This window comes from Equus przewalskii, chromosome 2 (assembly GCF_037783145.1).
Source record: "Equus przewalskii isolate Varuska chromosome 2, EquPr2, whole genome shotgun sequence".
In the NCBI taxonomy this organism is placed as follows: Eukaryota; Metazoa; Chordata; class Mammalia; order Perissodactyla; family Equidae; genus Equus; species Equus przewalskii.
This window is the reverse complement of record NC_091832.1, coordinates 4,625,305-4,636,277: the sequence shown is the minus strand read 5'-3', so window position 1 is coordinate 4,636,277 and position 10,973 is coordinate 4,625,305. Positions and strand designations below refer to the sequence as shown.

Sequence of the window (10,973 nt, the reverse complement as noted above, 5' to 3'; positions counted from 1 at the left end):
GGGAGTTTGGGATTTCAGCGTTAGCTGCTCTCTCTCCTTGCTCAGCGCTCTGCAAAAATAGAATTCCTACTTTCTTCCACCACCCCCGGTGTCAGAGATTGGCTTGCTGTGCAACGGGTGAGTGAACTCACTTCAGGTTCGGTAACAGGGGTACAATATCTTTTTTGGGACCCTGCTTTCAATTCTCTTGGGTTTATAACAGAAGTGGACTTGCTGGGTCATATGATAATTCATTTCTGAGGATCCACCATAGTGCTTTTCACAGTGGCTGTACCATTTTACATTCCTAGCAACGGTGTGCAAGGGTTCTATTTCTCCATATTCTTGTTTTCTGTTTTGGTTTTTGTTTTTTTCCATAGTAGCCATCCTAATGAGTGGGAGGTAGTATCTTGTTGTAGTTTTGATTTGCACTGTCCGAATGATTGACAGTGTTGGGCATCTTTTCATGTGCTTTTTGGTCATTCATGTTTCTTCCTTGGAGAAATATCTATTGAAATCCTTTCCCCATTTTTGAATGGTTGTTTGGTTTTTCGGTGTTGAGTTTTAGGAGTTCTCTATATATTCTGGATATTAATTCCTTATCACATATTTAATTTGCAAATATTTCCTCCAATTCTGTGGGTTGTCTGGCCCATTAATTTTTGCCCAAGTCAAGGAAGCTCCCTTTGACAGGGAGTCTATTCACAAATGCACAGTATTGTTAATAAATGTACATTATTCACATGAAACTCAGTTAGTTAGAATGCTTAGGAATAGGATGTTCTGGTTAACAAGTTCTCAGGTTAACTGGAATTAAGCAAAATGCCTTTTATAGTTTGACCATGTAGCAATCTTTCTAAAATGTGAGTCCCTATTTCTTTCTTAATGAATAGAGCCTAATGAACACAACTTTTTTTTTAATTAAGGAGCCCCATAAATGCTAGAGTCCTGACAAAGAGCACTTTACTACTTGCACAGAGCATCTGCTGAGCTCTTTTGGTCTTTATGACCAATCTGAGGGGTGGCAGCACAGAGAACTGTTAATCTGTGTTGTTTTTAATAAATGGGACATTCAGACTTAGCGAGCTTCATTGATTTGCCTGATCAGTGTCTTATTTTGGTGGACAGAAAAGTCAAGATACGGCTCTCAACTTCTGGATCTTTCCATCATTTGAATCTGCTCCCACAATTATTGTGTGAAACACCATTTCTTGTGGTTCAGTTTCATAGATATAAAGTGAAAGTTTCAGGATAGGGTTTCTTCAAGTATGGTCTACACACCTTCCACGTCAGAACGCTGGCTAAGACGCGGATGCCTGGGCCCCGCCGCCTCCCACGGAATCTCAGCCTTCAGAGGGGAGGCGCACAGGTCAGGTCTGTGCAAAGGTCTCCAAGTTCCACTGACGCCTGCTAACGTTTAGGAAATGGGACTGAAGCTTTTGACCCTGAAACTTCTTTGACCCTGAAATTATCTCTGTTTCTAAAGCCCTCTTAAGACATTCTTTTCCCTTGCAAAGTGCAGCTCTCACCTAAAAGCTGTTTATCCGGAAAACTAAAAGCTGACTTCCAGATAATCAAGATTTTATTGTCTTATTACCTTGAGTAATTTAAGGAAATTCCTAAGTTTGAAAACGTGTGGTAATGAAAATTCACTGGATCTTTGCTCACTGTAACCAAACTTCGGAGACAACTTAAATATCCTTGAGCAGAGACTCATGGAGTAAATTAAGCTACACACACGCAAGCACGCGCACTCACACCTATATACATACGCACAAACATGCACATTGGAAGACAAAGAAACCTTTAAAAATACATATAGCATATCGTTAAGTTTTTAAAAAGCAATTATAAAGCTCACATTGAGTTGCTGGTGTTTTGTAAAACTATATACATATATTTATGTGGGCCTAGAGAGACGTCTAGAAGGATGGTCATGAATATGTGTACTTCAGTCCCACATCATCTCTGGATGATGAAATTTGAGGTGACTTTTTACTTTCTGTGCCTTCCTGTATAGTTTGAATGGTTTAGAAGAGCATATTCTACATTTATAAAAGCAATAAAGCTATTTTTACATGAAATATAATGTTGTATCTGTTCTTAATCTCCTTTTAAAAAATATGGCTCCTTCGAAGACAGCCATGCATTAGCAGGGGCTAATTAGTCAGATGGGCAATTAGCGTCTTGGAAAGAAAACAACAGCCCTCCAGAGGGCAAGGGTCTACTGTCCACCCCTGAAGACGTCAAGCCCTGGTGACCTCTGACATTGTCTCAGTTCGGGCTGCTGTAACAGAATCCCCTAGAGTGGGGAGCTTAAACAACAGATGTTTATTTCTCCGAGTCCTGGAGGCTGGAAGTCTGAGATCAGGGTGCCACCGTGGTCGGGTTCTTGGTAAGGGCCCTCCTCTTGGTTCACAAATGGCTGCCTTCTCACTGTATCCTGACATGGTGGAGAGAAAGAACTCTGATCCCATTATCTTCTTATAAGGGCACCAATCCCACCATGGGGGCTCTACCTTCATGGTCTCATCTAACCCAATCACCTCCCAAAGGCCACACCTCCTAATACCATCACATTGGGCATTAGGGCTTCAAAATATGAGTTTGGGAGGACCCAAACATTCAGTCCATAGCATTCATCTTTTCCTCGACTCTACCCCCATCCTATATTCTCTGCCCTGCTGGCAAACATCCCCATCCACCTTGTCATCAAGCAAAATACCCAGAAACCATCCGGGCTCCTCTTCTGCTTTTCCTTAACTTCTCCCTCAGTATCTCTCAATCCTTTCCTCTCCTCTCCACTTCTACTGTTACGACCTTACTTTAGTAATCTTATCACTTCTCACCTGGAGTTTTGTCATGGCCTTCTAACTGGCCTCAGTCCTGCCCACTGTCGTTTCCCTTTCTGCAACTAGAGCACTTGTTCCAAATGCAGAGATGATCATGGCACTCTCTTCTAAAATTTGCCACTGGTTCCCATTGTGTACACTGTACAGGACCGACTCCTTTCAGGTGCCCAAATACCATGTCCCCTCACCCCTGTCTGGGCTTTCACACACGGCATTCCTCTCTTGGAATGCTCTTATTCCTTTCAACCCAAATACTTCACCTGGCGAACTCCTCTTCATCCCACGGTGTCTCTGCTTAGTCATCACTTCCTCTCAGAAGCCCTCCTGGACATATATTTTATATTTTATAACTTACTGGCAAATTGCTCTCAAAAAGTGCTACCCACAGGATAAAGAATAGCAATTTCCCCACGCCTTTACTAACATTGTGGTATCTCTTGGCTGTCTAGATGGTAGGAATTTCACACTCTGTAGCTGGCTGTGCCATTTGGCCTGTCAGCAGCTCTCATAGCACACATGGAAGTGGTTTGCTTCAGAGCAGCCCACCACAAAGGAAATTCAGCCACCCGTGTCCTTTTCCAGGCTCCCATAATGTCCAGTTCTCAGTGCTTCTAATAGGAAAGCTTGAAATGAATTACTCGGACTGACCAGTCTTGGTGATCAAGAGGAGGTCAGCAGAAATCGGGGGCGCTGTCATTTCTGTCCTTGGCGCTCCCAAGGGCGGTTCTTGCAGCTCCTTTGTGCCTATAGCCTTCTTTGTGCTCTGGTCAGCCGCAAACCTTCTGACCAATGTTCTTGTTTGCAACACTTATTCGTTTAAGGTATCAATTAATAAACCACTATCTATAGAATGTCTACAGGGTGGCCATAAAGTCTGCCTGTATGAGCTTGTGTGGTCTGTTATCTATTTGTTTTAATTTTTTTATGTGTGGAACTTTATGATGTTAGGCACTCTTTTCATACCTTCCACTGTCATCATGGAAAGAAACCTCCAGAACATGGAAACATTTAGAGCTGGGATGGAGAGTGGAGGAGAGAACGCTCAGGGACTCTGTACCGTCTCCCCCTTATCCGTGGGGCACCTGTTCTAAGGCCCCCAGTGGGTGCCTGATGCCACAGATTGTACCGAACTCTATATATACTGTTTTTCCCATACATCCATACCTATGATAAAGTTTAACTTACAAATTAGGCACAGTAAGAGATTAATAATAACTAATACTAAAACAGAACAATGATAACAATATGCTGTAATAAAAGTTACCGTAGAGCTTAGCAAGCTCAGCATACGATTTTTTTCTTTCTTTATGACGTTGAGAACTTTCGCTTTTTCGCTTAAAGGAAGAACTTTACAACTTCTCTTTGGCATATCTGAATTGCCACCATCGCTATTCTTGTGCTTTGTGGCCATTATTCAGTAAAATTAGGGTTAGTGGAACACAAGCACTACAATACCTCGACAGTTGATCTGATAACCCAGAGGGCTGCTAAGTGACTAAGGGTGGGCAGAGTATACAGCGTGGATACACGGGACAAAGGGATGACTGACAGCCAGGTCAGGTTGGAGCAGGAGGGCGCAAGATTTCATCTTGCTACTCGGAACAGCAAACAACTTAAAACTTACGAATTGTTTATTTCTGGAATTTCTCATTTAAGATTTTTGGACCCTGATTGACTGCGGGTAACTGAAACCACAGAAAGTGAATCCGCAGATAGAGAGGGACTATTGGAGCTTCTGTACTATAAGTCAGGCCCTCTGCCAGGTTCGGGGGATAAGACGGAAAGCAAGATGGTCCATTTCCTACTAGAAACTCCCATGGAGCATGTTTCTCAACCTTGGCAACGTCGACATTCCTGGCCAGATAATTCTTTCTGTGGGGTGTCTTGTGCGTTGTAGTATGTTTAACATAAATACCAATAGCACACCCCGCCCAGTTGCGACAAACAGGTGTTGAAATGTCTCCAGGAGTGTCGAAGTGCCTCCTGGGGCATAAACACTTATGGCTGAAAATCAGATGTAAGAGGAAGACAGATATTGAAGGAGTGATGATCAATGATCGTTAAGTGTAGCCTTCTCAAGTTGTGCAACAGAGGAACGTAGGGTAATAAAGGCAAGGGACTTCACGAGGTCCAGGACCTCCCACGCAAAATGTAGTCCTTGGACAGGCAGCACCTGAAGCACCTGGGAGCTTGGTAGAAATGCAGAATCTTAAGCCCCATTTCAGATCGACAGAGTCAGAATCTTCATTTGAACACGATCGTGACGAGGGAAGGGAGACGGTCTGCCTGAGAAAACAGTATTTAATCTGAAACCTGAAAAATGAATAGACACCAGCCAGGCAAGATGGAGGGCAAGGATGGTCAGGATGGAGGGACAGGCTGCTTGAAGGAAGGCCTCGGGCCTGGGAGGAAGCGGGGGAGGAAGTCCCGTGTGGCTGGAGCTCATGGAGCAGGTTTCGTGGAGCCCAAGGTTCATGCAATTTGGGATGCCCTCTTTAGGGAAAAGGAGACAAACTTATAAAGTATAAATGTGATTACTAATTTAGAATGAGAAAAAAATACAACAAATTATACATTTGAAGAAGCTGACAGATACCATAAATATCACAAAATCTAGAAAAACAACATAATATTTTTTATTAAACTGATAATATTTTTTTCCTATATCTTTTGGCCACCTTCTTTTTCATCATTTCTTCACGTGACAGCAATTTTATGACATCACTTTATACAGAGAAAATAAAATGATAATTCAGTCTTTCTTTCAACATGGCAGTTCAAAATTTGTTTATTATTATTGACAGTTTGGAAATGTTTTAGGTATATAATTATTTATTGTTAGTGCTATATAAATTTTGTAGGATTGTTATCAAATTTGCAAAAACATCTATTATGTTTCTTTCAATCACAAGCTGTCAGATTTCAAAGCATTTCAAATTGTCTTCTGCGGTGAATAATCTCTGCTTCTCTGAATTGAGGACACATGAACCCGGGCTATGAGGGGCTCTCCTTTGAGTGAGGGACCCTGAAGCTTAAGCTTCATTAATTTCATATAAATGCTTTTCTGTGTATCTAGCTTGAACTCCATACATCAAACTGAACTGGGTCTTAGGTAAGAGAGACATGGTCCTGCCCATAGGAAGGTCATGGGCCAATGGGGGAGACATGGAAAAAACTAACTACAAAGCAGAGCAGGCTTGGAGTACTACAAAACCGAGAGACAGACATAGCTGCGACTAATGATGCTGGGGATATCATGGACATATTCAAAATTGTATCAGATAGGCAATAATCCATTCCAAAAATATTTCTCTAATTCCTACTGTGTGCCTAACACTGCTGGGCACAGATGGGGAGAGGAAATGTGGATGTGTCCAGCAGGGCTTCTGTCCCATGGGTCAGAGTTTAGTAGGTAAGGTATGTATGCAGAAAAAGCAATGCCAAGCATAATAATTACAGCTAACATTTATTGAGCAAATATTATTTGTCAGGCACAATTCTTAATGCTTTGCTTTTAAATACAGTACAGTAATACAATTAAATACAATATAACAGTACAAAGTGGATATGGTAAATACCTCCTGAATGGTCCAATTCTTCAGAATACTTAAAAGGGAGGGACTATTTTCTGGCTTCATAACAATAATAATAAGAATTGAGCACCTGTTGTACTAGGCATGACACACCCGCCATCCTAATATAACCACTCTGTAAAGTGGGCATGGACACGTCCTCCATACATCAGTGTTTGGAGCGGTTGGAGAGCTGGGCAAGGAGAATAAAGTGCTGGACATTTGACCTCTTAAGAAAGATATCACACAGCAGCACACACAGCCAGTGCAGGTCTGGGCTTTGTCCAACTTTAACGAAGGATACGAGCATGCAGTTGGACAGGCCAAAGAACAGGAGTAGGTTTTTAACAAAAATAGCCATCTCCTGCTCCTCCCTTCCCACACGCCAGTCCTGCTTCTTCTCTTGCATATGGTTCCACTGGGCTCGGAGGCCCTCGGAGGCAAAAAGGCTGTCTCCTGATCTCCGTGTGCCCGCTGCCCAGCACAGGGCCAGTGTCCCAAAGTCAACTGGTCCCCAGCTTGATTCTTGAATCAGAATAATTTCAATTTCTTCTAATAAAGTCAGAACATCCCTTAAAAAAAATGACAACTTTTAGCAAATAAGCATTACCTACAAACAATGACATTTATAGCTCTACATTTATTTAGTGGTCAGACGTCCAGCAGCCCACTGTTGGAAGCACCTGTGAGGCCAGGTTAAGGTCAGTGCCAATTCCACTCCCATAGTCCTAATGTGATTCTTGACCCTTCCCTAAATGAACCTTGGGCAAGTTACGAGTTACTTAACGCTCTAGTTAAGTTCTGTCATGGGGTCCGCTCCCCAGTGGATATTATCTGTCATTACCATTTCCCAAAAGAGAGGGACAAATCTCTTTGATCATTTACTGAGTCTATACCCTTATTCCTTGGTGGAGATAACTGGTCCCAAAGTCATAGACTATTGACTTAAACTGATGTGTAAAATGAAACCACTGATTGAATAAGCTTGGTCGCCTGACATTTCGTGGGCGGTGGGTGGAGGAACCGGCCGATGGGGTGAGAGAGAATTGCAGAGGCAGCAGGATTGCTTCACGTAAACAGGAGAGCAGCCTGGGTGGTTTAATGACAGACGAACAGTCCTTTCTAAGTAGGCTCCCCTAAGGCATGTTGGGAGTTTGACAGCGCTTTATAGTAATGGATGTGCATAATGCTCACTTGAAGCATTGCTAAAAGGTCAAATATGTTCCAAATAAGGTGTTTGGCCAGGCGAAGAGGTGTGTAATGCCTTTTTAAAAGACCTTGAGCTTCTCTTTTGGAAGGGCTCTCTTAGAGAAAACACTTAGTCTAAACTATCATCCTGGGGAGCAGTGTGTCCTCGATTTTAGAAGTACGTGGACTGAAAAGGCTTTTTAAAAATTGAGGACAATTACAGGGCTGCCAACTTGTTATTTTGCCATATAAAAAAACCCAAGAAACAAACTAACAAAAGAACCACCATCTATTACCATTATCTTTCCATGAAAGAAAGGAAATTTGAATGTCAGAAAAAGTCAGAAAGTCACAGTCTCAGAACAAAGAACAGCCTTTCAAACTAGACATATTTACGTTGTGAAACGCTGGATGCATTTCATAATTTTTCTGACTTTGCCGCAACTTTTGGAAGCATTGTTATGAACCAACCCAACGGGCCTGGAATTTAGAAACTACTGCTCCCTAATCTACTGGTTTTCCCAGTGTGGCCTCCCCACCAGCATCAGCATCTGGGAACTGGTTACAGACACGAATTCTCAGGCCTCTCCCCAGGCCTAATGGGGTAAACTTTCTGGAAGGAGGCCCAGCAATCTGTGTTTTAACAAGCCCTTCCCATGATTCGGACACACCCGAGCCTGAGGAGCATTGTTGGAAAGTGTCTCTTCCAGTTGGATTGGCCAGGTTTTCCCTGGAACCTCTCCAGTAACAGATCCTGCCACCTCACAAAGGAGCCTGCTCCAACTTGAGTCACCTCAAACGGTTAGAAACTCACAGACTCGCCTCCTGGGTCCCAGGCCTGCCCTCCTGAGCCACACAGAATGTCTTCCCTGTCGCTTCCCACTTGTCAACATTGCATGCACTTGAGGGTGACGATTACAGCTCCCTTCTCCAGGTGAGCACAGCCACCGCTCTGAACTGGTCCCCACATGGCTTGGCCTCTAGTCCTCTTGTCAGCCTGGTCACCCTCATCTGAATGCCCTTTTATTATTATCATTAACAACTACCATTTATTTATTTATTTATTTATTTATTTATTTATTTTGGTGAGGAAGATTAGCCCTGAGCTAACATCCACCACCAATCCTCCTCTTTTTTTGCTGAGGAAGATTGGCCTTGAGCTGACGCCTGTGCCCATCTGCCTCTATTTTATATGTTGGGACTCCTGCCACAGCACGGCTTGATAAGTGGTGCATAGGTCTGTGCCCGGGATCCAAACTGGCGAACCTTGGACCACCAAAGCAGAGCGCACGAACTCAAACAATACGCCACCGGGCGGGCCCCAACAACTACCATTTCTTGAACACTTGTCACCATGTGCCATGCACAGCCTAGGGATATTACAAATCTTCCCGTTTCCAATCTTCTCAACAGCCCTGGGAAGTTGGTCTGCTGTCTCCATTTTCCAGAAGGAAAACAAGCTCAGGGAGGCCAAGTCACATGCCCAATATTACTCAGCTTGTAAGTGGCTGAGCCTGCTTTCCACACACAGGTCTGGGACTGCTGGTCTCATGCTATTTCCGCTACACCAGGCTTAAATTTCCATCAAAATCTTGTAAATGTACGGCTGAGTCAGGAAGAGATGGCCATGAAGGCTGAGTATGTAACATGTCGGTAACAGTTCCATTTTCTGCACTTACTAATTATATGACCTTGGGTGTGTTTCCTGCTCTTTATAAGCCTGTACAATGGGGATAATGATAGCATCTGCCTCATAGGGCTGCTATGAGTAGGAAAGGAATTAGTGCTTATAAAGCACTTAGCAGAGTGCCTCGGACATAGTAATCACTTAGTAAATGTCTGTTATTACTACTGAATAGATGTACTCAGCAATTATATAATTAGAATATAGATGGGTTGTATCCAGACAGGTGTACATTATAGAAATATAAATCATTGTCTCCTTTCCAACTCCACTGAACACCCACTTATTTCTGGCCCTGGACTATTTCAGCAGCTTCCCAGCTGATTCCCTGTTTCTACTTTCTCATTGTTGTGAGCCGGCCTCCGTGTGCCGACAGGTCAGTCTCCCTAAAGCCCAGCTCGGATCACGTGCGCCATCTTCCTGCTGAAACGCCATCTCCACATTAAGGCCGAGCCTCTCCTCTAGGTTCTCAAGCATCTGTATAGGACACGGTCCCACAGCCCCACTCCCCCGTCCCCACGATCGCCCCACATGGACTCTGGTTCCAGCTGAACTGAGTTATGGGCCTTTCTTCATACACAAAGTTCCTCCTACATTTCCCCTGTTCACAAGGGCCGCCGGTCTCCCCCTTGCCCTCCCTCTGCCCCAGGGCTTTCTGTCAACATTTTTTCAGTGATCCAGTACTACTTGTCTCATGAAGTTTGTCTTAAAGCTCTCCAAAAGAGGTGGACAACTTCTGCCTTGGAATTTATTTGGCCTTTATTTCTTGACTTATAATAGTGTTAGGGAAAGAGCTTAGATTTTGCCAACAGATAGACCTGGGTTCAAATTCTGAATCTTCCTCCAATTAGTATATCACATCCCTGAGATTGAATTTCCTTATCTATAAATTGTGGATAATAACATCCACCTGGTATGGCGTCTGTGACGACTAAAGGAAACTAGGAAACGTGTGTTCCTGCTCAGAGCCTGATTCAACTAAGTTTTCCAGCATCTGTTCCCTTCTCTCCTAGGTGCATAACGTGATTTACATCCCCTATTTGTTGGGAGTGTGAAATTAATAAAAGAAATCTCCACTAACCTGGAGTCGGGAAGACCTGTAGGGGGAGCACTCACACCCCATCCACGTCCTCAGTTAGTCCCTCGGGCAGAGCAGCAAGCCGGCTCCTCCAGAGGAAGGTGCTGTGTACTTTACTATCCAGCAGGAGGAAGGATGACTTCTCTCTCCGCCCGGCAACAGCCCAGCCAATGAGAGACTGTAGCACCCCAGCCAAGGGGAAGACTCTACACTTTGGACTGCCAGTTCCCTCCAATGGACTTTTTGTTTATTATAGCCCCGCCCAACTCCTTTTCCTCTATAAAAGCATGCCTGCTTTGTTTCTCTGAATTTGCCTATGGGCCACCATAGCCTGCTTCTGCTGAATTGCTTTTCGTTGCTTTGTTCCCAAATAAACTGATTTTGTGAGTATGACAGCTGGCCGGTTTACATTGTAAGCTGACAAGAGTAAGGACTTCATCATGTTGGCATTGCTCACAGTGCTTAGAATAATTCTTTATATGCAGGTACTCAGTAAGTACTGTTGAACTGAACTAACTGCCTCTTACTAGCTAAGTGGCTCAGTTGGCTTACCTCTCTGAGCATCAGTATGCTTGTCCTTAAAGTCAGTGATTAAAAATAAATCTTTGGGGGCTGGCCCC

At 43.6% G+C, this 10,973-nt stretch overlaps 2 long non-coding RNA genes across 2 annotated transcripts; one reads left to right on the top strand and one right to left on the bottom strand.

Moving 5' to 3' along the window:
* Positions 1-10,746, top strand: LOC139079111 (uncharacterized). The gene is made up of 2 exons (XR_011532424.1): positions 1-117; positions 10,289-10,746. It is a non-coding gene; the product is annotated as an uncharacterized lncRNA (long non-coding RNA).
* LOC139079112 (uncharacterized) lies at positions 6,282-10,463 on the bottom strand. The gene is made up of 2 exons (XR_011532425.1): positions 10,357-10,463; positions 6,282-6,975 (listed from the first exon to the last, which is right to left on the bottom strand). It is a non-coding gene; the product is annotated as an uncharacterized lncRNA (long non-coding RNA).
* Positions 10,747-10,973: the final 227 nt, after the last annotated feature.